This window comes from Hemitrygon akajei, chromosome 17 (assembly GCF_048418815.1).
Source record: "Hemitrygon akajei chromosome 17, sHemAka1.3, whole genome shotgun sequence".
In the NCBI taxonomy this organism is placed as follows: domain Eukaryota; kingdom Metazoa; phylum Chordata; class Chondrichthyes; order Myliobatiformes; family Dasyatidae; genus Hemitrygon; species Hemitrygon akajei.
Genome location: NC_133140.1, coordinates 46646746 through 46674628, shown reverse-complemented (window position 1 = coordinate 46674628; position 27883 = coordinate 46646746). Strand labels below are relative to the sequence as shown.

At 40.1% G+C, this 27883-nt stretch overlaps 1 protein-coding gene across 7 annotated transcripts in view; it reads right to left on the bottom strand.

Moving 5' to 3' along the window:
* Positions 1-27883, bottom strand: part of znf423 (zinc finger protein 423) — a 383906-nt gene that overhangs the window by 261741 nt on the left and 94282 nt on the right. The window contains exon 1 of one of the 7 annotated variants that reach the window (XM_073070055.1): positions 20915-20994. The exons of the other annotated variants lie outside the window; for them this stretch is intronic. The gene's annotated coding sequence lies outside the window, so the exon portion shown is untranslated. Of the gene's footprint in view, positions 1-20914; positions 20995-27883 lie in introns of those variants that run through there. 7 annotated transcript variants of the gene reach the window in all.

Genomic DNA, 27883 nt, shown 5'->3' with positions numbered 1-27883 from the left:
CTAGTCATTCAGAACAAATTCATTCAGCCTATCCTTTCTCATCTTTGCCCAACAGCTTGCATGTAAAATAACAAACAACATAATAACAGTAGCAAAATGTCAGTCAAATTTAAGCAACAACCAACAATCTAGTTTAACAGAGGAAATAACGTCTCTTCCAGCAAACCTAGCTGGTCACCTTCTGCTCATCTTGTCTCACTCAACGTGGTAATGTCAAATATGAAAAATCCATTTCCTGGACTATGACGGCAGGTCTGTCATGCTTGAGGCCATACATTAGAGCCCGGACATTTCAGATTCCAAACCTCAGGATGAAGAGTGGAGGTATGTGCCTGTGCCTTCTCTGAACACTAGATGGTCATTTCACACTAAGTACCACACAGATTTGACAGAGCAAGAACTTGGTCCAATGGCAAACAGCTGGAAGATGGCTGAACACCAGGCTTTGCTGCTTGCTTGCAAGTTGCTCTCAGTACTCACACATATGCATTCATGAATCACGAACATACATACTCCAGATTCAGAGACAAATGTCCTTGTTTACTGCTTCTTCCTTGCTTCCCCGCACCCTGCAACATGACTGCATGACTTCTCTCATCTTCTATCCATCTTCCTGGATCAAAGAACAAGGCAGTTTGCATATTACCTTCTGGATTGGTAATTCTATTGAAGAGCAGTATTCTTGAGTTGGGAGCTTTGACTTGAAGAATGATCATCCTTTATATGATGCAAAAATATTTCATGATCATTTAGCTCACTCCAATGCAGAACTTGTACACTAGTGTTATGAACCCTTCCGACCAAATCCTGGAACCATCAAATAACTGCATGCCACAGAAAGACAAACTGATCCTCACTCACAATTTAACACAGAAACATAGAAAAACTACAGCACAATACTGGCTCTTTGGTCCACAATCCCGTGCCAAACATCTACTTACCGTAGATTCCGGACTACAGAGCGCACCTGATTAAAAGCCGCTGGCTCTAATTTTAGAAATAAAATCAATTTTTTAATTGTAAAGGCCGCACCGGATTTTAGGCCGCACCGGATTTTCGGCCGCAGGTGTCCCACGTTGTAATATGAGATATTTACACAGAAAGATATTACACGTGAGGATTTTTTAACTTTTAATTAAATCCATATGGTAACAAAAACAAATACATATTGCAAATGCTTTTTTTCGAACCGTGCCCGTAACGCGGCTACTTTTAAATATACGTTGCGTATACTTCTTTACTGAACAACATTCCAATATCTCCTAACGACTGGTAAAAAATATATATACTGCAGCCTACCAGGAAAAGTTATTGATCGCCTTTAACTTAAAAGCAGCGTTTCGCTCCGCTGCTCGACCCCTGCCTTTCCGTTTATCGCAAACGGCATTTTTCCCACAAGACACCGCGAAACCGGGTGTGACGTCATAGCATCCCGCGATGTAGTACAGAAAACAAATATAGTTAAAACTCTTCTAACTTTAACTAGAAAATGAATTACTAAGCGAAAATATTATAAACTAAATAACTGCCATAAGGCAGCACAATGCTTTGAGTGTTTTCCATGTTGATGAGGGTGAGTACAAATGACTGATTTACAATAATTTAATTGTGAAAGTGCGCTTGATTTATCGTACAATTTCATTGGACCTCTGTGAACTACTCATCAATTTTATTGGTCTACTGTTATGAGGCAAAATGTTTACGAGGCGGCATGAAAAAAATCATGTATTAGCCGCTCCGTATTAAAGGCCGCAAAGTTCAAAGCTGTTCAAAATGTGGGAAAAATGTAGCGGCTTAAAATCCGGAATCTACGGTACTTTAGAAATTACCTAGGGTTACCCATAGCCCTCTATTTCTCTAAACTCCATGTACCTAGGATCCCATGTCTCCTTACTTCCAAAAAAAGCCTTGCATGGGGTACCTTATCAAATGCCTTGCTGAAATTCATATACACTACATCCACTGCTCTAACTTCATCAGGCTCAAAAGGCATGACCTGCCTTTGACAAAGCCATGTATTCCTAATCATATTATGCTTCTCCAAATGTTTATAAATCCTGCCTGACAGGATCTTCTCCATCAACTTACCAACCACTGAGTAAGACTCACTGCTCTATAATTTCCTGGGCTATCTCTACTCCCTTTCTTGAATAAGGAAACAACATCTGCAACCCTCCGATCCTCTATAACCTCTCCGGTCCCCATTGATGATGCAAAGATCATTGCCAGAGGTTCAGCAATCTCCTCCCTCGCCTCCCACAGTACCCTGGGGGTACATCTCATTTGGTCCTGGTGACTTATCCAACTTGACACTTTCCAAAAGCTCCAGCACATACTCTCTCTTAATGTCTATATGCTCAAGCTTTTCAGTCTGTGTCAGTCATCCCTACAAACACCAAGGTCCTTTTCCATTGTGAATACTGAAGCAAAGAATTCATTAAGTACCTCTGCTACATCCTCCGGTTTCATACACACTTTTCCACTGTCACACTTGATTGGTCCTGTTCTCTCACATCTTATCCTCTTGCTCTTCACATACTTGTAGAATGCTTTGGGGTTTTCCTTAATCCTGCTTGCCAAGGCCTTCTTATGACCCTTCTGGCTCTCCTAATTTCATTTTAAGTTCCTTCCTGCTAGCCTTATAATCTAGATCTCTATCATTACCTAGTTTTTTGAAACTTTCGTAAGCTTTTCTTTTCTTCTTGACTAGATTTTCTACAGCCTTTGTACACCATGGTTCCTGTACCCTACCATCCTTTCCCTGTCTCATTGGAATGTACCTATGCAGAACTCCACACAAATATCCCCTGAACATTTGCCATATTTCTGCCGTACATTTCCCTAAGAACATCTGCTCCCAATTTATACTTCCAAGTTCCTGCCTGATAGCTTCATATTTCCCTTTACTCCAATTAAATGTTTTCCTAACTTATCTGCTCGTATCCTTATTCAATGCTATGGTAAAGGAGATAGAATTGTGATCACTATCTCCAAAATGCTCCCTCACTAGGAGACCTGACACCTGACCAGGTTTATTTCCCAATACCAGATTAAGCACAGCCCCTCCTCTTGTAGGCTTATCTACATATTGTGTCAGGAAACTTTCCTGAACACACCTAACAACTTAACCCCATCTGAACCCCTTGCTCTAGGGAGATGCCAATCAATATTGGGGAAATTAAAATCTCCCAACACGACAACCCTGTTATGATTGCACCATTCCAGAATCTGTCTCCTTTTCTTCTCCTCAATGTCCCTGGTACTATTGGGTGGTCTGTAAAAAACACCCAGTAGAGTTATTGACCCTTTCCTGTTCCTAACTTCCACCCAGAGACTCAGTAGACAATCCGTCCATGACTTCCTCCTTTTCTGCAGCCGTGACACTATCTCTGATCAGCTGTTCCACGCCCCCTACCTCTTTTGCCCCTCCCCCCACCGTCCTTTCTGAAACATCTGAAGCCTAGCACTCTAAGTAGCCATTCCTGTCCCTGAGCCAATGATGTAATGGCCACAACATCATTGCTCCAAGTACCAATCTACACTTTAAGCTCATCCGCTTTGTTCATGATACTCCTTACATTAAAATAGACACATCTCAAACCATCAATCTGAATGCACCCTTTCTCTATCACCTGCCTATCCTCCCTCTCATGCTGTCTGCAAGCTTTCTCTATTTGTGAGCAAAACCGGCTCTTCCTCTGTCTCTTCAGTTCAGTTCCCATCCTCCAGCAATTTAAAGTCTATTATGGTTAAAGTACGAATGACAAGGAGGGAGATGGCTTCAAGAACCTTATGAAGATACATTATGCATTAACAACTCAACAGTCACGCTTCTATCTTTAAGCACCTTTGACCCCATTGTGCAGTAAACTATCAGGCCAATGTCATCACCAATGCTGCCCAACAGCAAGTCACAAAGGCTATTTGCCAACAGAAAAACAATAAGATCTCACGTTCATATGCTTCATTATTGAAGCTCTAAAACTTGGCAGTGAAGAACTTCAATCACAAATTTACAACTTAATTTCTGGGAAAAGAAAAATATGGCTCAGGGACTTCAGAGACACTGTAAGTGTGACAATCTGCCAAAAAAAAAAGATAAATTTGATTGCAGTATCTGTTGTTTGCCAGAGGGAAAATTATCACCAAGATTCTCCTCCAAATTTCTTCCAAGGGCCAAAGAGTTGTGCCTTGGACTGTCGTGTGGATTCCATCCATCTTTCAGTAATCAACCGGAGAAGAGTTCAGTTTCAATGGGCTGTGAATGGAATTGGCCGGGGTAAATAGCGACTGCATCATGGCAAATAGAATACAATCTGGAGAACAGTAAAGTGATACACTTTGGCAGGTCGAACTTGAAGGAAGAGTACAAGGTTTCTTAGCAGTGTGGAGGAGCAGAAGGATCTTGGGGTCCATGTCCATTGATCCCTCAAAGATGCCATGCAAGTTGATAGAGTTGTTAAGAAGGCACTTGTTTTGTTGGCCTTCATTATCGGGCATTGAGTTTATGAGCCGCGGGGTAATACTGAATCTCTAGTTAGGCCACACTTAGCATTGTGTTAGCACCTTGTCACCTCATTACAGGAAGGATGTGGAAATTGTAGAGAGAGTGCCAAGAAGATTTACCAGGATTCTGCCTGGTTTAGTGAATGTGTCTCGTGAGGAGAGATTGAGCAACCTATGGCTTTTCTCTTTTGAGCGAAGTAGGACATGAGGTGACTTGATAGAGATGAGAAGATGCTTCAGTCGAATGGACTGCCAACACATTTATCCCAAGACGGCAATGGCTAATATGAGAGGGCATAATTTTTTGGTGATTGGAGGAAAGTATAGGAGAATGTCAGAGGTAGCATTTTTACATGTAAGTACATGGAATGCACTGCCATGAGTGGTGACAGAAGCAGATACATTAGGACATTTCAGAGACTTTTAGAGAGGCACATGGATGAATGAGAACTGGAGGGCTATGTGAGAGGGAAGTGTTAAGATTGATCTTGGAGTAGGTTAAACAATCAGCACAAACATCGTAGGCTACAAGGCCTGTACTGTGCTATACTGATCTATATTCTATGTATGCTGGGAAACAAAAGTGTACTTAAATAATGGGAGGCAAATCAGTTGAAAATATATTAGCTAAAGCCCAGGTAAATTCCCATGAGCGAGAAAGATAGGAACACTGTGGTCAGAGTTTCCAGGCTGACCAAAAGGATGGAGGGAAAATAAGGCAAGGAAAACAGGAGCAAATGACAGATGCCAGGTTGTCAGCAGAAGTGGGAATTGGGCTGATAACAAAAAGTTCAGAAGGAAATGTAAAAAATGAAATGAGGCTAACATCATGAGAAAATACTGAAAATTTAAAAAAAGGAATTCAAATATATTCTATAGATAAATAAACAGGAAAAGCATTACAAGAGAAACAGGTTGATCAAAGCCCAAAATGAGCACTTCACAAAGTCTTCAGAATGGAAAATGATGCTACTGGAGTCTCAGCCACAGAAATGGAAGTGAGATTTGGAAGAGGTCAAAAATTAATATGGAGAAGAAATGTGAATTATACTTAAAGCAGATAAATCATTAATTCAAGTAAGCTGTACCCTTGGCAGAAATGTTGATCATAATTTCTCAAACAACTATATATTAAGGGGTGGTACACGTGTTATGGGAAATTGCAAGGGTTGTACACCAGTGACGTTGCCCAGAAGAAGGCAATGGCAAACCACTTGCGTAGAAAAACTTGCCCAGAACAATCATGGTTATGGATAAGACCATGATCGGCCACACCAAAGATCACGACTAATAATAATGATGATATACCAGCGAACAAAAATTGGTGAAAGGTTACACCCCTTCAGACCAATTTGATTAACCTTTTTAGTAGGGAAAGTTCTAGAAGCAATAGTCTGGGATAGAATGAGAAGTTAGTTGGACAAGTGTGAATGATTAGAAAAACAGCATTTGAATATAATAGCAATTAAATTGTTAATAATAAAATCATGCCCAACTAACTTAATGGAATATTTTGTTGAAACAAGATGTCACCCAGGGAAATGTGGTTCCAAAAGGCAATTGATACAATGCCCAAAAACAGGCATGAAAGGGGCTTTAGCAGCATAAATAGAAAACTAGCTAAGTAATAGAAAACTGGGAATAGCAGCAAAAGGTCATTTTCTATATAAATATTTATATTACAGTTCTGCAAGTGTCAATACTAGTATCACTGCTCTTAAAGTATTCGGACTTTAGTGGCCAAGATACATGTTCCAAATTTGCACACAAAACATAAACTGTGAAGAGGATAGTGATATACTTCAGGGAAACATAGGACAAGTTGATAGAATGAGTTTTGTTGCTGAGAAATGTATGAAAGTGAAATAAAAGTATTATATTATGGAATATGTAATTTGAACCAGAGGGCACAAACCTAAAGTACAAAACCCAGACACATATATATTATGCATTGAAAATGGCTGGACTGATTGAAAAAGCCCAATTCCAAGCACCAGATTTTAGATGCAAAACACTATGACAGAAGAGATCAAAATGATTTCAGGGTTGAGGGATTTAGCTACATGGAGAGGATAGAGAGCTAGGGTTCTCCAGCATGGAATAAGTAAAGGTTATAAGAAAATCAATTGGAAGTATTTAAAATCATGAATGGCACAGAGAGAAATTATTCTTATTGATAATAAAGGGGACAAGAAATAGGCAACCTAAAATTGATATGACAGGCAAAAGAATCCAGAGTGGCATGAGGAAAATGTCTCTGATTTGAGTCTAAAGTCTCGTTCAGAGGAAGGCTCAATTGAAGCAATCAAATATGAACTCAAAAAGTACATGATAGGAAGAAAAATCGCAAGGTTGTGGAAAGAGGGTGATAGAGTTTGACTAACAAAAATACGGAAATTAAGGTGAGAGAAAGTAGTTTAAAGGGGATTTGAGAGGATTTTTTTTTTAAAACACTTACTTGTTAATATCACTACCAGAGGAAGTAGTCAAGTTAGATACAATCACCATACTTGAGAGATTTAGCCAAGCATTTAAATAAATAAAGCATAATATAGGCAAGTCAGATTAGTGTAAATGAGCGAAAAGTCAGCATAGACACCATTGGACTGAGTGGTCACTTCTATACTGGACAACCCTATGACTCTCCGAATGAATTTCTCTGATAGACAGTTGGCACAGATTTAATGGAAAAACTTCCTTCCATAATGTAATCAGGGACTATTAACTATTCAATCACTTGTTATCCTTTTCAGAGCCATCAACAAAGATAGAAGCAGCAGCAGCACCTTAAGGCTGATTTATACTTGTGTGTCACATCCACGCCATGGGTATCACGTACCCTACGCCGTAGGGTGACATGCACCTCTCCAGAAAAGTTACTCATGCGTCGCTGCGACGCAGACTGCAACAACTGTGATTGGTCCGCTTGGAAGCATCGCATTTCCTCCTACGCATTTCTGGTTACTTCTTCTCTGCCACGTTTGTAGGCTATGCGTACACCAAAGCAAAATAGATGAACCAAATCATCAAATCTACCTACCGCCATGTGAAAATGTTTGATATGCATTTCCTCGTCCAAGTCTCTCACGAAGAAACTCAAAGCAGTGGCATAGAAACCCCACCGCCAACTAGCATTTTGGCGCACACCAACGTATGCTCACTACAGCGTAGAGAGATGCAGAAGTGAAAATCAGGGTTACGGTGCAGGCTGCAGCGTAGCCTGTATGCACAAGTATAAATCAGCCTTCACTGAGGAAGCAGGAACACAAAGTTTCACTGAGCTGTCCTGGATCAGACAGTTGTTTCTAAAGAGCAAAGGTTACTGCTGCACATGGCCTGAGGTACACATGGTCTACCACGTCAACACAGTGCAGCACAACCCCACAGGGCAGAAAGGCCTGAAAGAAAGGAAGGAAGCATTCAGCTTGGTTCAATACCTACCCAGTTAGAGCAAATTATTTCTTCTCTATGTAAAGAACACAATAGCCACTAAAAGTCTCTGTTGAACAAACAGTTTGCACCACCGCCCACCCCTACCCCAAGAGGTGCGCAGCTCAGATCACATGAATCTGAAGTGCAATCTGGATTAGGGCAGACTCTGCACACTGTCTTGTAAAAATTCCAATAGCACTACAGATTTTACAAGTCTTTTCCTTTGTCAAGATTTCTCCTTTCACTATTGGTTAAGGACCTTAGCAATGTCCTTAAACCTGTATCAGAAAAGTTGGTGTGCATTCTGAAATGCAGAAGGAAGAATTCAGCCTTCCGAGGACAGCAGCTCACCCCAGACACCCAGCACGGACATCTAAATACCCCACCTAAAAAGGGTCCTAGCTTCCCTTGGCCATAAATGAAACACCACAGGGAGGTAGGACAATTAAACCAAACAGAAAGCTATCGCAACTATACACACAAAAAAAATTCATCAAATTCTAAGTTCTAAATTAAATTTCCTTTAAACAGAGTTGTTATGTCAAACAAAGCATTCATTTTACTTTTTATCTTAATTAAGTGAAGGGTCCTTTTGGTTGAGCACTGTGTGGAGATTCTCGAAATTGACAGACTATGAAATTAGACAGCTTATTCTTATTATAATCCAAAGCACCAGGGTAGTATTTGTAACTGAGTACCTGTGTTTTAGTGACTTGTTATCTCCATACTATTTGCCTTCATCCATCAAACAGCAGCGATTCATCGTGAGGTCAAAACTGTCAGAGGAATGCTCTGAGATCCACTGTAAAAGACTACTCAGGAGTATCCTTCCCTCCTGGCCCTTCAATCTGCTTCCAATGATCACAGTGCTTCCATCAGGTCTGGCTTTGTATGGCTTAGAATAAGTTTGTACAACCAGGCTCAATAATGGACTACCTTCCTGCATGAAGTCATGTCCAAAAATCACCACTTGTTAATCTGGCATCAGTCGGCCCAAACGAATAATGTAACACAAGCACACGCAACTGACACCATTTTAAAACTGTTCGCTCCAAGCACGGTGTAGTTTCTAATGGCCACATAAGTGCACATAATTGACTCTAGTTAGATACTGTTACGGCCATAAAATCTTACTGGGCTTAATATTGACAAAAACAGCAACTGCACCATAGTCTTTGCTATTAAATTTGAGGAGCTCCTTTCCATTAGTAGAATATTGTTATAGAAATGCAAATATAAAAACCAATGGTCTATGAGTAACAGAGTGGGTTCATTCTCAAAGCTGTTCCATGCTCATGACCTTTGTCAACAGTCAGGCACTCAGAGATCAGCACTGGTAGCTAATCACAACAATGAACCCATCAAGGATTTGCTTTAAATACAACTATTACAAGTACAAAAGTCAGCTCCCTTTCCCCTTAGCTATTTTAAGGAGCTTGGTGCAAGCATTCAAATCAAAACTGCACAACAACGAGAAGTGAATTAATAAGCTGACAGTAATCAAAATAGAATAGAATTCTATGCAAAGTTTTAAAGAGATTTAGATCAATCTGAATTCAGGAACTTGCATCCATACCAAGGAAACAACAAAATTAGTGAACATGGTTTGGTGCTGGTAAACTGCAAGGCTGTATTTAATGATATCATATCAAATAATGAATATTAACATATAAAGAAATAAACATATAAATTACAACAAATATACAATATACAATGGATTCCAGTTAATTGGGACACTTCGGGACCAGTACATTTTTGCCCAATTAATTGGCTGTCTCAATTAGTTGAAGTTTCATAGAAAGAGTTTTAAAAAGACAAACTACTGTTAAACCCAGTAACAAATTATTTATTTAAATGAAACACTGAACTAATTTTACCAATATTATGACAGTATTATGAAACTGTGTATTAGTTCCTAACTGTTATCATGAAAAGTATGCATACAGCTGTGTTCTTTTGAGCAACTGTAAATGAACAAGATCAGTGCAGATAATGGTCTGCCTTCCTGCACTAAGTCATGTCCAAAACCACTACTTTTTAATTCGGCATCAGTCGGCCCAAATGAATAACATAACACAAGCATACCCAATTGACACTATTTTAAAACTGTTCGTTCTATGCACAGTGTAATTTCTAACGGCCATACAAGTGTATGTGATTGATGAGAGTTAGAAACTGTTGCAACCTTCAAATCTTCATTTTCATTTTAACATTCAAAATGGTTGTCATTGCAGTTCCTAACTCGAAGTAGTGAAATTGTTTCATTTTCACTCCCAGCCGTTTCTTACATCTCCAAGCCCGAATGCTTGAAACCGCAGAGAGCAAATCAATTAATTGCCTTACTGCTTATTTCTTGCCAACAATCAGTGACAAAAATTGCTTTTTGAACACAAACACACATAACTGATGCCACTTAAAAACTATTTGCTCTAAGCACAATGTAATGTCTAATGGCCACACAAGTGCAAGCGACTGATGCTAGTTAGAAACTATTCGGCAACACTCTCCCGTCTCAATTAAGCGGCATAGTGTCCCAAATAAACAAAGGAAATCCCGGCTATTTCTCAATTAGCTTTCTGTTCTCTAAGAGTTTGCCTAATAAGCAGCTACTCCAATTAGCTGATGTCCCAATTAACTGGAATCCAATATATTCCTTTACGACAAAAACAAATTGCAACAGGAGAAGTGTTCCAAGTAGATCAAATGAAAAGGCTTTTAATGTTGCCAAAAAGAACACTAGTCTAAGGACTGAGAAAATACCAAATTTTTACAGAGGATATCATTAAGCAAATGATAAGTATGTGAGTCATCTGAAAACAAACATTAAAAATGTAAAAGCCTCTATGGACTTTGAAAAGGAAAAGATTAGCTAAAGTTAATGTGAACCTCTTACAAATTAAGAGAGGAGAAGCGATTAGAGGAAGTAAGGAAATGTAGAGAAATTAAAATGACATTTTGTTTCTGTGCAGAAGACCCAGAAATCCGCTTGAAAGTAATCAAGAACAAAAGATCCAGAATTCACTCAACCCGGCCCCTTAAGTCTGCTCTGCTGTTCAACATGATCATTGCTGAATTTCTCCAGGCATCAACTACAGGCAGTCCCCGGGTTACAAATGAGTTCCGATCCTGAGTCTGTCTTTAAGTTGGATTTGTACCTAAGTCGGAACAAGTACATCTGGTATTATTTAGCGTCAGTTAGTCAAACATTTGTCTTAGTATATAGTATATATTTTACCTTTCTATGCATATTAAACACTTAAGGAACATATGTATTCCAATAATTAAACCACTGCGTTGCTTAGTAATAATTGTAGCTTTCATCGGGGCAGGGCTTTTCACATGCTCCATTATTCTCACATTATCCTTTAAAATTGTTCTGATCGTTGACCGACTGTAGCCTAGTGCTTTTCCAATGACCGATGGTGTTTCACCTCTTTCCAAACGTTTTATTATTTCCACTTTATTTTCAATCACGATCGCTTCCTGTCAATGGAACAGAAACACAGCGGGCATCGGGTCCTGAGCTCCGCCGGCTCCCGAGGTCCGCTGGGTCCTAAGGGCCACCGCACTGAGACAGGCTAAATGGGACAAGTGGGGGCTGTGCTGGGTTTGGGTATTTGATCCTCCACAATATTCCATGTGGGAATTTAAACTGGAGGTGGCAGTGTTTTTTTTTACGAGGTCGAGTTGCGAGCTCGACATCAACGCGGCACGGATGGTACAGGAGTCACTGGATCGACAACAACCCAGCACGGGAGCGGTCTGTCACTGGACCTCCGTTCTCCAGCATGGCGCTGATCTCACTGCGCCACCAGCCGACTGGAACGGGGGGGGGGGGGGGGGGTTCAGGGTGAATCTTAGTAAGAAAAATTTAAGCCAAATACAAAGTTAAACACTCAACACAGTGTAACGGCAACGACTTAAAATGGCGGACGGCATTCTCCTTCCTCAGTTCGTAAGTACGAGCTGTCCGTAAGTCGGATGTTCGTAACTTGGGGACTACCTATACTTCTCGGTGTTCATGCCATATGCCCTCAATTATCTGATATTTCAAAAATGTATCTACCTACACTTTAAATACATCTGCAAATCAATCCTCCACAAGCATCTGATGGTAGAGATTTCTGGAGTCCCAGCACCCTCTCCAAGAACAAATTCCACTCATCTTAGATACAAATACTTGTGTATCTGTAATAATGTGCCTCATTTGGTACTTTCCACCAGTGGAAACAGCTCAACACAACCACCTTGTTACATACTTTTAAGAGCTTATATATTTCAATAAAATTCTTTTCAACTCCCAATAATTCAGATGTTGAAAAATGGCTGTACTATCTCTGCAGCTACTTCCTTTAAGTCCTTTGCAACCCATTGGGTCCTAGGAACCTGTTAGTTTTTCCAATATTTTATACTTTAAATAGAATTGTTATAAATTATCCTTCCATTTGAAACAAACTAACTTGTAATCTTTGGGATGTCTGTAATGACCTTCAAAGTGAAGAATCATGGTTAGGACTCAATGTATTTAAGTAAACTACTTAAGAACTTTTTAAAAGCTATTATTAATGCTTTTTGAGAGGGTGATTTTAGATGCATATCATATTTTTACTGAGTTAAGTATTGTATGTAATTAGTTTTGCTACAATAAGTGTATGGGACATTGGAAAAAAATGTTGAATTTCCCCATGGGGATGAATAAAGTATCTATGTATCTATCTATCTATCTAAATCTACAGTACAGTACAGGTCCTTTGGCCCGCAACATTGTGTCGACCATATAACCTACTCTAGAAACTGCCTAGAATTTCCATACTGCATAGCACTCTATTTTTCTAAGCTCCATGTACCTATCTAAGAGTCTCTTAAAAGACCCTATTGTATCTGCCTCCACCACCGTCGCCGGCAGTGCACTCCACACACCTACCAACCTCTGTGTGGAAAATCTCATCCCTGACATCCCCTCTGTACCTACTTTCAAGCACCTTACAACTATGCCCCCTCATCTTAGCCATTTCAGCCCTGGGAAAAAGCCTCTGGCTATCCACACGATAAAAGCCTCTCATCATACAATTTATGTATGTTACAATTTATTGATTTAAATTGTTTGCTGTTTTCTTGCTTCCCATTATTCACTCTTCTGTCATACTTTTAGGTATCCTCTTTGTATTTTTAATATATTCATGGAAACTCTTGCTGTTTGCTTTGACATGACTTGCTAGTTTATCAATGTTTTTCCTTCCATTTTAGCATTTTAATCTTGGCTGCTGGTTCCTAAAAATCTCCCCTTCCACTTTTACCACCTGCACAAAAGAAATTAGTATTGGTATAAAAAATAACACGGAGAAATTAATAAGGCTGAAAGCCAAAAAATCTCCAGGACCTGAGCTGCATTCAGATTTTAAAAGAGATAGCAGTAGATTTATGTTCAGGAGAGCCAACATGTCTCTGAACACCAACACTGTTCAGTCTCTCTACACTGGACCTTGAAGGCCTTCAATAAGTTGCCGTGCAATTCATCTTTAACAAAAACTGAACTGTAGGTAATATACTGGTATAGGCCAAGGATATTTCAACATGTAGAAAAACAGTAAGATTAAAATAAGGTTTCCAACTTTCAGGTTGGAAAGTTATGACAGTGGAGTACTGCAAGGATCAAGGCTGGCGTCCAAAATGTTCACATCATTAACTTGTTTTAGGATCCAAATGGAGTCTTAAAATAAGGCGTTATCTATTCAAGACAGGATGTTTGTCACCCGTGGCTAGTGAATCTGGAATTCTCTACCAAAGCTAGCTGTAGCACCTCTGTTTTTGGATGTTAAGAGTATCAATGGTCTGGTGCAGGAAAGGAGAGTTGAGATAAATTAGTGATCTTTATTTTACTCAATGATGGAGCAGGTGCTGGTGGCTATACAGCCCATTCCTGCTTCCATTTATTGCATTCTTACATTGAAAATGTTGGAAGAGAATTCCAATATTTCATAAAATACACACGTTGTAATATTCTACATCTTACAGATGAAGTATTCTACCACTCAGGTAAATTGTATTTATCCAAATGCTTTGGTAAGGCATTTGAAAACTGAGAAAAAGGCACTGGAAGTTAAGAATGCCATGACAAAACATGTTATTATGTGCTACTTCACCTGTAGACGTGATCATTGTAATAGATCTATGAAACTGGTTGACATCAAGGCTCTTTAAGTATCCCACTTGATTTCTGCAAGGCTGGTTAATGGAAGAAGCTATTTGCCATAGGGGAATTGACCTGTATGGAAATTAATTATATAAGCAGCTGGTAACGATGCAGTCAGGCTGATGCGCATGCAGTTTGATATTTTAAATAGCCATCACAGAGGGGGGCATGGAGGACTGAGATCACATTCAGGCAAATAATGCTTTCAGTACATTCATGTCATGTTTGGTTTTCTCTCTGCATGTCTGCCACTCTGCCAGAGACTACACATGAGAAAAGATGAACACTGTGTTCAGGTGATGTACATCACTGATTTCCAGAATATTTTTTTTTAGAAGCTTGTATTGGTCACCTGGTAGAGAATGGAAAACTACTGCAAAATTTTAGTTAAAAAAAAATCAGACCTCATCAATAAATTAACAGGTATTTGTTGCAGTGATAAATGCGTAAGAATGGGCTGGAATTAAGAGTGTTTTGCATGTCTTCAGTCCCTAATTGAGCTATCCTTAAGGATTTCTTACCATTGGGCTCTTCTACATGTTGATGTTGCCCGAATCCCCTTCATTCTCAACCTCACCTTCCTTCCTATTGAAGTCAAGAGTTCTGCTTACATTTGCCACAAAATGAGATTAGAGTCCAGTTCCAGGGCTGCCTCATTTACACAAGCTCATCCCACTGTGTAGTGTCGATAAATGACCTGGAAATAGTTGCGAGGTTTCTCTCAAGGAAAAAAATGAGAATTATAAATCAAAATAATTGGTCAAAGTGACCAAGATTTGCAGAGTAGTAAGATTCAGGATTTTATCCAGAGAATAATCTGTAGAATACTCTTACATTTATATGAAATCTAATTTCACGGGTTTGACCTTGTTTTTTCTTGTCCTAGACTCAATGTTTTGAAGTAATGTCACTGGAACATATTTACGTATGACAGTGCCACGCACAAATTCAGTTAAATCTCCTGACAAGTCCATGCATTTATATTGTTAGCTGAATATCATGAAAAATACTATCCCCTAACCACATACTATATTTCACATCACATATATTTACTAATTCACTTCTCAATCACCTTGTTTAAACTGTAAACCTTTACCATTTCTCATTCTTCAGTCTCCTTACACAAAGGATCAGATCTCCTTTCTACCTAGCTGCATCCCATTCACCCTAAACATCTGCCTGTCCTCACTATTCAGGCTCCTGCATGAAGAAGGGCGAGTTGAGGAATGCATTGACCTAAACGTCACTATGACTGCATAACTATATATAAAAAAAACTTTGGGAGAGAAATTGCAAAGGACATAAATAAGAATAAAATGAATTGAAATCATAAGATGTCCAATAACTTTGCAATTTTAATATCCAAGTTTGATCTATTAAACATTAAATCTTTGTTCATTATTAAAATTCTGGCACAGTTTATAATGACAGGTCTGTACTGAACTCAGAAAGCCAGTTTAGTGAATGAGAAAAACTTCTCATATTTACACAGCGCAACACCCTTTCAAACTTGAAATGGCTGCAATGCCAGAGATTCATGTTTTAAAATGTCAGGAAAAATAAATGAAGCATTTTTAAACCACAGTCTTGTGGAGAAATCAGAGGAATGGTCACAGAGTTATGGCAGAAAGTAGGCAGCGTTGCTCAAAAGGCCGTCCAATTCTAGAATGAATTACCTGGCCTTTTCCAAAGAGCAGTACACTCTGAGGTTCAGCTTCACTGGGGAGGTAATTACTGAGATATGTGCTTTGCTGGCTCCAGTTTGAGAGGGTTCCTCAGTGATTTCTACTTCTCTGCCTTTGGCTGTTAAGGTTACAGCAGTCATTAACCTTTTGGCTACTGGCATTTTCTAGTACCAAGAAGAGATTACAAGTAGCGCTGGTGAAAGCAACAGAATCTACTTTCAAAAGGCAGTCACTGATCTAGAAAGCTGTAATGTTCATTCAATTCTCCAAAATTCCAATGAAACAGTTGAGTATATTAGGTTTTATTAGCTTGTTCACTATGCTGTATGAACGGGGAAGGATTATTTTCACATTAAAATGTAACTGCAAATCTAAATCAGGAATTCCCAATCTTCTTTTAGGCCATGGACCCTTTACCATTAACTGAGGGGTCCATGGAGCCCAGACTGGGAATGAACCCATGATCTAAATTGAGAGGTGACTTTTCTGCAAATGACAATGACTAAATGTGCAACCCATTGTGAGAATGCAAAACCATTACCAAGCAAACAACTATTTCAGTACCAAGGAAGTGAAGGATAGTGAGATGAGGATAAAGAGTGCAGTATGCTAATATGCTAGGGCATGTTCAGATAAACAATGAGATAGTGTTGGTCTCTTAAAAACATAAGATGGTCAAGTCCCCAGGCCCTAATGGGACACCATGGACTACTAAGACAGTTAAGAAATGAGACTGCTGTGGGCATGAGCAAGAGCTCTGTGTCCTCTCTAGCCACAGGTAAGAGCCCTAAAACTGGTAAGTAGCTATCTTTTCAAGAAAGAAAATAGGGATAATCCTGGAAACTTTACACCGGTGAGTCTCACATCAGTGGTAGAGAAGCTATTTAAGATTCTTAGGGATAGGATTTTAAAAAAACATTAGAAAAACCATGCCCTAATTAGACACAGTCAGCAGGGCAATTCGTGTTTGACTTGTCTGACTAACTTAACTGAGTTTCTTTTTTAAGATATGAACAAGGTGATTGGTGAAGGTAGAGCTGCAGATGTTGTCTACATACATCTTAATAGGGTTTTTAACAAGGTCCTTCATAATAGGTTCATCCAGAAGATTAAATGCATGGGATTCATGGTGAATTGGCCACTTGGATTCAGAATTGGCTTCTCTACAGAACACAGAGGGTAGTGGTCAATGGGAGTTAGCTTAGATGGAGGACCGTAACCAGTGGTGTTTTGCAAGGATCTGTACCTGGACCTCACCTCTTTGTACAGTTTGTAAGCAATACAAAGAATGGTGGTGTTGTGGATAGTGTAGAAGATTGGCAAAGGACACAACAAGGTATAGTTGCTGATATGGGTGGAGAAATGACCAATGGAGTTTAAGAAGTGGCATTTTGAGAGACAATACCATGTTAATTGCAAGACCTTCAACAGTGTTGATTTACAGAGGGATCTTGGAGTTTAAATCCATAGCTTCCTGAAAATGGCTGCACATGTTGATTGGGTGATAAAGAAGGCATATGGCAAGCCTGTCTTTATTAGTCAAGGCATCACATTTAAGAATAAGGACATTATGTTGCTGCTTTATGAAACTCAAGATCAGGAGTTCCCAGCCGGAGGATCACAGACCCCTCAGTTAATGGTAGGGGTCCATTGCATAAAAAAAGGTTGGGAATCCCAGCTCAATTTCGTCCACCTTCTACAGTACTGCATTTAGTTCTGGTTACACCATTACAGGACGGAACATGAAGGCTTTGAAAAGGGGGCAGAAGAGGTTTACCAGAATGCTGCCTGGATTAGAGGGCATAAGCTAAGAACAGAGGTTGTTTTCTCTGAAGCGTCAAAGGCTGAGGGGAGAAGTTTATAAGATTACAAGAGCTAGTATCTTTATCCAAGAGTCAAAATGTCTTAAACTAGAGGGCATGTATTTAAGGTGAGAGGACATAATTTGATAAGATTTGTACAGGACAAGTTATGTGTTTTTTCCCCCAAAAGAACAAAGAATGGTGGATACCTGGAATGCACTACCAGAGGTGGTAGTGGAAGGAAATACAGAAAAGGTATTCGGGAAGTTTTTAGATAATTAAATGAATGTGCAGAGAATGGATGTATTATGGACATTCTGTAAGCAGAGTATTTTCTTTAGTTGGGTACTTAACCACTAGCTTAATTAGTACAGCACAACATTGTGGGACAAAGAACTTATTCCTGTACTGCATCGTTCTATGCTCTATGTTAAATGTTTAATCATGGTCAGTAATTTCAACAGATTGGAGAGCATTCTAACTAGCTGTATCACTGCCTGGTTTTTTGGGGAGGGGGGGGGGGGGCTACTGCACAGGATTGAAAGAAGCTGCAGGACATTTCCAAGGAACAATGCCTCAAAAAGACGGCGTCCATCATTAAGAACCCCCATCTCCCAGGTCGTACCATGTTCACATTGCTACCTTCAGGAAGGAGGGACAGAAGCCTGAAGGCACACACTCAATGATCCAGGAACAGCTTCTTCCCCTCTGCCAACAGATTCCTAAATGGACATTGAACCAGTGAACACTACTTTTTGATTTCTATTTTTGCACTACTTATTTAACTAACATACATATATATATATACACACACACTCTTACTGTAATTCAGTTTCTTTTTGAATTATGTATTACATTGTTCTGCTGACATATAGACAACAAATTTCACAACATATGCCGGTAATATTAAAACTGAGTCTGATTGCAAAAGCAAGGAACTACCATAGAAGTTAAATATGGATTGAGCGTACTACCAGCTGCAGAAACAGGGATAATGAACTAATATCCTCTGCAAAACAGGTTTTGTATTTCTATTGATGTATTACCCTGCTCAATGGACACTGTGCATTTGTATTAACTCTACTAACTGTTTTTCAATTTAGTTATTTACATTTGTCAGGGCAACAGAAGCCTTAAAGAACAAAGATGAATACTTTTATGGATTGCTAACCAAATAAGAAGAAATTAAAGATGTGGTATTAGTTGTAAATCATTGTGTCAAAGTGACACTAAATGAGCATCTCTACAGCTATTCCTCAAGTAGTGCGAATAACTCCAGGTGCTTAATTGGGCAAGGATTTACCAGCATTAGATACAGTGAGTAAAGGGCAATCAAAATGATACCTAGTTTAATCATTAGAGCCATGAGAAATGGTGAAGATCCTCGAATTTGTTATTCAGAAGCTCTTGGGAGTCTTTATTCTGATGATAAATTTTGGGGGAAATATAATTCAAAGACTTTGATAAATTTGTTAAATTGTGAGTTGACAATACCAGTTTGCGACAATCTCTGATTTTGAAAATGAAATAGAATAAATCAGAATCAGCATTCGTTTGACTGTTTTACAACTAAGGATGGCAAAAGTGGGGAAGAGAATATCTAGCGAGGCAGTTGTGTGAAAAGACTGAGTTAAGAAGGAGCAGACAAATGCAGGAAATTAAAATAAATTATTTATGAACAAAGGAATTTTTAAAGCTAAAACTCCAATGAATGTTTCAGGTGTATATTCAATACATTCATGTCCCACAAACACAAAAAATGGCACTACCTTCTGGGTTTCATGGTGTGGTGCCAATGTAGCTAAAATAATTCTGACCACAGGTGGCACAGGTCATTAAAATACAACAGGAATACTAACAACACAATCTTCTTAAAGAGGCAGATAGCTTGCAAATAAGACAGTAATATGGACAACATAAACTTCAAAAAACTTGATAAGCAATATCCAAATCTAGCTGTAAAAATATAAATAATTTGGCTGAATCTGTAATGGTTGTAATGGATAACTTTGTTATAGGTCTCGCAAAATAGGAGCACCATGCAAGTAATGTTATGGTGTTATCACTGATCAGAGCTGATGTATGTAGCATGAAGCAATGTGCTTCAGAAACCAATATATAGTATACAAGATAATAAACATGGGAAATGACAGATGTCACTCTGCTTTTCTACTGTATGTGTAGAAGTTTTGGCCAGAGAATAATCAAGTGAATTTTGTCCACTTATGCAGGACTTATGCAGGACTGCTGATTATTAAAATACTGAAAAATAATAACCACAAAACTTTCATTCATAAAATAAAATACTCATCAGGTGAGTCAAGAGAAGCACAGTTACCCTTTCATCAGCAAAGAAAAAATTAGAAATAAAATGTGTTTTCAGTTGTGGGTAAGTGGCGAGGGGGTTTCTGGTGATAATGAAGAGTATGTTTCTGATAGGGTGAACATCAAGACTGACAGGTAATAATAGCAGCTCCAGCTCTGAAAGGACAGTAAGTGGTGTTGGCCACAGTTGTTTTAGCTGTATGTAACAGAATTAAAGAAGAGAACAGAGAAACAAAACAAATAAAATACAAGATACAGTATATTGAACATACTGGAATGCAAGGGAATGTTAGAAATAATGAGCAGATCTGCAGAGAGGAAAATGGAACTGATGTTCATTTCCACTGGCAAGTTCTGACAAAAACTAGAAAGATGGCTAATGTGAAGTTGCTTCAGTCAGTACCAATTCTTGAGGACTGCAATGTGCCTGATTGTTAGACAAGATACTGTTTCTCAAGCTCATGCTTAGTTTTGTTGAAACAGTGCAAAGGGCTACAGAGAAGGATGGAAAAGTGACAGGTAACCAGAATCTGAGGTTACTGAAAAACAGAGATGTTCAGCAAAAGAAAAACAAGAATTGCTGGAACATTCAGAGAAAGTTATCATGTACGATCAAAAACCCTTCAGAAAAGAGTTCTGACAAAATCTTCAACTTGAAATGTTAATTCTATATTTCTTCCCACAAATGCCACCCAACGTACTGACTGTATCCAGCATTTGTATTTTCAAATTTCCATACTAAGCAATTTTTCTGATTTGCATGTTCTACAAATTGAAATGCAAGATATTCTGCAAATACTGGAAATCCAAGATAACATACAAAGGAGGAAGTCAGCAGGTCAGTACTAGTTACAAATTTAATTTAGTTTCTTCAATGTAGAGGAGACTTCAACATCAGCAATGAATGCAGTATATTAAATTAGAAAAAATACAAGTGAATCATAACTTAATCTGAAGAAAAAGCATCATACCTTCTGATGAAGCATGTTATCGTCTTCAGGACCAGGCAATGAATTCAACAATTTCAAATAACTGACCTTTGTAATTTGTTAGATATGGCCAATTCAAGTGAAAGTTCAGAAACATTAACTCTGTTTTCTTTCTCCACAGCTGCTGCCACATGGATTGTGCATTTCCAGCATTATTTTATTTCACGTTTCCAGCAATTGCAGCTTTCTCCTTGCCTTTCAAATTCATTCATAAAACACAGTTATATGAATTGTGTGGCACAATCATCTCATCAGGAAGTATTAAGTACATGTTACAATATTTTCATTGCTGAAGTGACGTGACAAAAACAGTCTGAGAAAAGTACAGCATGAGCCACATCTGAAAAGCCTTCAAAACAAGTCCAAAGTCCACATGCATACCATATTGTTATAAAGCTGATGGTGGTCTTAAATTACAATAGGAATGAAATCCAATGCCATAGCTATCCAATGAATTAAACTTAAAACCTCTGCAATGTGATGTAACCTGAATTGACACCATAATGTTTTATTTCAATAAGTTCAAATTGAACATCTCCTACCAGAGCAGTTACATTTCCTCACTTCTGACATCAAGCACCATGTGGTCTGTCTGAGTGAATATAGTAATTAATGAAAATTCTGAGCTGCAAAAATATAGAACAACACCAGAGTTTCTGCATCATGGCAACCAATGTTTTGACAATAATAACAGTGTAGTACAGGCTAAGGTTTGAACAAGATGCAGTGATTAATTTTTGGAAAAGAGAGAAATATTAAAAAATAATCCAAGAGAAATGCAAATTGTGTGTGTGTGCGCGCGCGATGTGCACAAAATCCACAATGGGCTACCTCAAGAGGCGCAAGCTGAAGGTTTTGCCATGGTCCTCACGGTCCGCCGACCTAAACATCATCGGAAATCTGTGGATAGACCTCAAAACAGCAGTGCATGCAAGATGGCCCAAGAATCTCACAGAACTGAAGCCTTTTGCAAGGAAGAATGGGCAAAAATCCCCCAAACAAGAACTGAAAGACTCTTAGCTGGCTACAGAAAGCGCTTACAAGCTGTGAGACTTGCCAAAGGGGTGTTACTAAGTACTGACCATGCAGGGTGCCCAAACTTTTACTTCAGGCCATTTTCCTTTTTTGTTATTTTGAAACTGTAAAACATGGAAATAAAAAAGTAATCTTGCTTAAGATATTAAAGAAATGTGTCATCTTTAACGTTATGCCTTTTGGAAATCAGGTCACCTTTTACTCACTTAGCTATTCACAGTAACAGAAATTTTGACCGGGGTGTCCAAACTTTTGCATGCCACTGTGTGTACGTACACACACACACACACACACACACACACACACACACACACACACACACACACACACACACACACACACACACACACACACACACACACACACACACACACACACACACACACACACACACACACACACACACACACACACACACACACACACACACACACACACACACACACACACACACACACACACACACACATGCCTTGCTTAAAGTAAACTTGAAGTTAGCATTCCTGTGTCTTCTCTTGAATTAGTTTAATGTTTTGAAGTTAAAAAACATAATATTGGCTACAAGGGATTTTTAAAACAAATCCAAGACAGCTACCAATCTATTGAAGAGCAACAGGACATTCAAACCAAAAAAATGCAGCGAGGGGAGACAGCAGAGTTACAAAAAGAACCGCAGTGCATGTTCTTAGGAAGGGAAGACATGATCAAGTTTTTATAACCAAGTCTGAAAACAGAAGAATTCATAGGTTCCTACACAGTGAGTGTCAGGTGATAATAATCATAAATAAAAGCAGAAATGGCTGGCTACAGTACATCGGAAACACTGATGAGTTTGATTACATGACACGTAACTAGTATTCAACAGTATTTTGAAGCAAATGAGAAATGAAGTACCAATATGGCTGACTGCATTGTGTTTAAAGCATACAGTTTGCTTCGAAGTTTAACAGCTCTGACCAAGTCCAAAGTCCACATGCATACCATATTGTTATAAAGCTGATGGTGGTCTTAAATTACAATAGGAATGAAATCCCATGTCATAGCTATCCAATGAATTAAACTTAAAACCTCTGCAATGTGATGTAACCTGAATTGACACCATAATGTTTTATTTCAATAAGTTCAAATGAGCTGAAATGAGCTTTACTGATATTGTAAAGGCAATGCATGAACATTTAGAACTGAAACCATTGCTGATTGCAGAACCCTTTAGGTTTCATATACGGAATCAAAAGGACAGGGGCGTGACTGAGTTGCAGTCAGGAATGAAAGTGAACCTGATCAAAATTGCAATGTCTAAACAGAAACCGGCCTGGCCAAACAAATCATCTTATCATTGTGACAGGGACTCACATACACCAAACAAATACAGGTTTAAAGGTGAAACTTGCAGAAAATGCAACAAAGTAATACACATTTAAAGAGCATGTCAGGCAGACAAAAATAAACGGACTGCACAGGGAAGAAAAAGTCAAGTAGCGGTTTCAGAAAGAGCACTAATCTGCATACTGGTGATGAAAAATCTGACAACGATGAGAATAACAGAGAATTCTGTAGTCTTGAGATTTACAGTGTGAAAGTTAACAATAGACAACCAATCTGGTTTATGCCAGAAGTGAATGGCAAATTAATTAAAATGCAGTTAAGAGACTGGCTCAGCTGTTTCAGTCATTCCACAAAATGAGCTTCAACAGCTTATCAAAGATACCAAATTGAAGCTTGCAAATATTCAACTAAAATCCTATACTGGAGAAAAGATGACAACTGTGGGAATAACATTTGGAACAGTGAAATACACTGAGCTTGTGTGGTTAAAAACTTAAGAGTCAGCATTGTGGGGCCATGATTTGCTGAAGCAACTACGGCTTGTTTAGAGATCCATCCACTATTTGCATGTCACGTCCCCTGCAATGAAGTCAACTCTAAGCAGATTGAGCAGGGTACTGAATGATGCCACAACTGTCTCCGTGCCAAACTCTATGAGCCATTGCGCAATGGAGGACAAATAGGTACTGGTGCCAACATCTGTGCCTCTAGTTGGAGCAAGGAACAACCATGCTGCTCAAAGGAATCACAAAAATGACATAAGCAGTGGTCTGATTCCTCGCACTGGGGCTATACGGCGTTGAGGCATGTCCCCTGGGTGGTGGATGGGGGATCCCTCGTGTGAGGGGTTGATGCACCATCAATAACTCTCGGAGACGTGAGTTAAGGTAGGCTTTTATTGGCTGGAAGAAAGCACAAGCAGCAAGGGACCACCACACAACATCCTGGAGACTGAGGGAGGAGCAGTGCCTCCAATCGCCTTTATACAGGGGTCTGTGGGAGGAGCCACAGGAGCAGTCAGCAGGGGGGCATGTCCAGACAGGTATATGTAGTTCACCACAGGGGTGCACCGGATAATATGGAAGAAGGTGCCGCAAACTAACATAGCCTAGGAGAAGGAACTCCGATTCCATACCCGGGTAGATAGGACTCGTTAGCCTTGGATGGCAGCCTATCTAGGAGAGGGTAAACTCTGATTTCAAACCTGGGCAGGTGGAGCTCGTTAGCATGGAAATGCCATTGTTAGCATGAAAATGGCATCACCTAGGGGAAGGTGACCCCGACAGAAAACCCCTGGTCCTCCAGGTTGGGGGTTGTGCAATGGGCTAACAACCCATTCACGTAAAACAAGCAATTGTTACAGAAACCGTCAACAGATTGTCAACCACTAACCCAGATCTCGGGAAAAGCAGGGCCCCATTCAGGAGGCTGATGACGCGCTGCAACCAAACCCGTCAGGAAGCTGCAGGGCTGACAACCCTCCTTCACCCGAGGAAAACCATAATGGAGGTTCCAAAGCTGCTCTCACAGAAGAAATCTATCCTAATTGGAACATGGAATGTGAGATTGCTTTGGGAGACAGGTAGGTGCGCACAGGCAGTGAAGGAAATGAACCAATACCACCTCACACTCCTGGGCATGTGCGAAGCAAGGTGGAATACTTTTGGTGAGACCAAACTGCAGACGGGAAAAACTCTGCTCTATTCCGGCAAAGAAAAAGAGGAAGACCCGCATGAGGCTGGTGTGGCCCTGATGTTGTCCAAAGAAGCAGCCAGAAGTTTGATAGAATGGGAACCAGTGTCCGGCCGTATCATCACAGCCAGGTTCGAGTCCATATTCCAGAAGGTATCCATTATCCTGTGCTACGCCCCAACTAACAACGCAGAGGAAGAAGAAAAAGATCTCTTCTACACCCAGCTTCAAGCAGTAGTTAGAAAGGTACCTAAGCAAGATATGTTGATCGTCATGGGAGATCTGAATGCCAAAGTAGGCAGTGATAACACTGGCAGGGAGAGAGAGATGGGCCAGAATGGTTTGGGGAATATGAATGAAAATGGAGAACTCCTTACCGACTTCTGTGCCTTCAACGAACTGACCATTGGAGGTACCCTCTTTCCCCACCAACGCTGCCACAAGATAACCTGGGTCTCGCCTGACCATCAAACAGAGAACCAGATTGATCACGTCATAGTCCGCCAGCGCTGGAGAAGTTCATTGCAAGATGTGAGAGCCAAAAGAGGAGCAGATATTGGATCTGACCACCATTTGGTTGTTGCAAAGCTGAAGATGAAGCTGTCAGCCAAGAAGAAGCAACAGAACATGCGAATAAAGTTTGATGTTAGAAAACTACAGACGGAAGAGAACAAGAAAGATTTCCACATCGCCTTGCAAAACCGCTTTGGGGCTCTTCAAATAGAGGAACAAGATGAGAGAACAGTGGAACACACCTGGATTACCTTCAAGCAGGCCACTGTAGGAGCCTGCGAAGAAGTACTGGGAGGACCACCAGTCAACAGTAAATGTTGGATCAGGGACAAGACATGGCAGAAGCTGGAGGAGAGGAAAAAGCTCAAACAGGAGTTGAATCAGGCCAGAACCCGGCAACAGAAACAAATCACCGCCAACAGGTACAACGTGATGGCCAAGGAGGTGAAGAAACAGCTCAGAAAGGACAAGAGGTCATACTTCAATGAAATAGCAGAGCAAGCAGAAACAGCAGCCAGTAAAGGGGACCTCAAGGCACCCTACACAACAACTAAACTTTTGAGAGGGAAGAAAAGCAATTTCAACAGACCTGTTAGAGACAAGACAGGCCATCTGCTCACTTCGGTTGAAGATCAGCTGGCGAGATGGAAGGAACACTTCCAGAAAGTATTGAATAGACCACCACCACAGAACCCACCTGACCTGGAGCCTGGAGACCCACTCAACATCAATATAGGTGAAATCACCAAGCAAGAAATTCGAAAAGCCCTGAAAAGCCTGAAGAATGGCAAGGCTGCTGGAGAAGACAACGTTCCTGCAGAAGCATTGAAAGAGAGTGGAGAGGTTATGGTGGACCATTTGCATATACTGCTGAATTTGATATGGAGAACAGGAGAGAACCCATCAGATTGGAAGAAGGACCTCCTTGTGAAGCTGCCAAAATCTGGAGATTTTTCACTGTGTGGCAAGTGGAGGGGGATCACCTTGTTGTCCATTCCTAGCAAAGTTCTCACCAGGGTCATCTTGGCGCGGATGAAAGACGTCATTGACCAGAGACTTAGAGGGCAGGGTTCAGGAAAGAGAGATCATGCATTGACCAGATAGCTACACTTAGAGTCATTGTGGAGCAGACAATAGAATGGTAAACTCCACTATATGTATGTTTTATTGATTTTGAGAAGGCATTTGACAGCCTGAACAGAAAGTCAATGTGGAGCATCTTACGACACTATGGTATACCGGAAGAGATGGTGAATATCATCAAGCAGCTTTATGGTGGCTTCTCATGCAGGGTCATCCACGATGGGAGACTGTCCGAAGAGTTCCTGGTCGCTACTGGAGTCAGACAGGGATGCCTGCTGTAGCCTCTACTTTTTCTTGTGGTACTCGACTGGGCTACAAGAACAGCCTATGCTGGCTCAGAGAGAGGCATCCAGTGGACGTTAACAGGGAAATTGGAAGACCTGGCATTTGCAGATGATTTCGCTCTTCTCTCACACCGGCTTCAAGATATGCAGAAGAAAGTAGATTCCTTGTGAGAGACCTCACAGTGAGTAGGCCTAAGATCAGTCAGGAGAAGACCAAAGTTCTACGCATTAATAACAAACAAGAGGAGCCATTACAGATTGAAGGACAAATAGTTCAAGATGTAGACAAATTCACCTACCTCGGAAGCAAAATCAGTAAATCAGGAGGTACAGATGAGGACATCAGAGCACGGATCGGAAAAGCCCAACATGCCTTCACAACCCTGCGACCTGTTTGGAGATCTACGGCCATCTCTGTCAAAACTAAGCTCCGTATATTCAGCTCCAATGTGAAAGCCATCCTGCTATATGGATCCGAAACATGGAGAATCACTAACACCAGCTGCAACAAGATCCAGACCTTTCTCAACAAATGCCTCCGGCAGATCCTCCGCCTCAAGTGGTACGACAGAGTGTCAAACCTAGACCTATGGAAGAGAGCAAACCAAGAGCCCATTGTATTCCAGATAAGGAGGAGGAAGTGAAGATGGGTCGGCCACACCTTGAGGAAGAGCCAGTCGAATGTCACTCGACAATCACTCAAATGGAATCCACAAGGGAAGAAAAGAAGAAGTCGCCCAAAGCAAACCTGGAGGCGTAGGCTTTTGGATGAACTGAAAGCCGCCGGCCAAACTTGGGAGACTGCAAAAACATCTGCTAGGGATCGCAGGAAGTGGAGGACTTTTGTTGAGGCCCTATGCTCCATAAGGAGCGAAAAGGATTAAAGTAAGTTGTTTGATTACAACATGCAACAGCAGGCAACATATCTGAGAAGGCTTCTGATATGTTAATCAGGCAGTTACTTGCTAAATGTGGCTTGATTTTAAACTGGAAGAGAGTTCAAGGAGCTTCAGGTAAG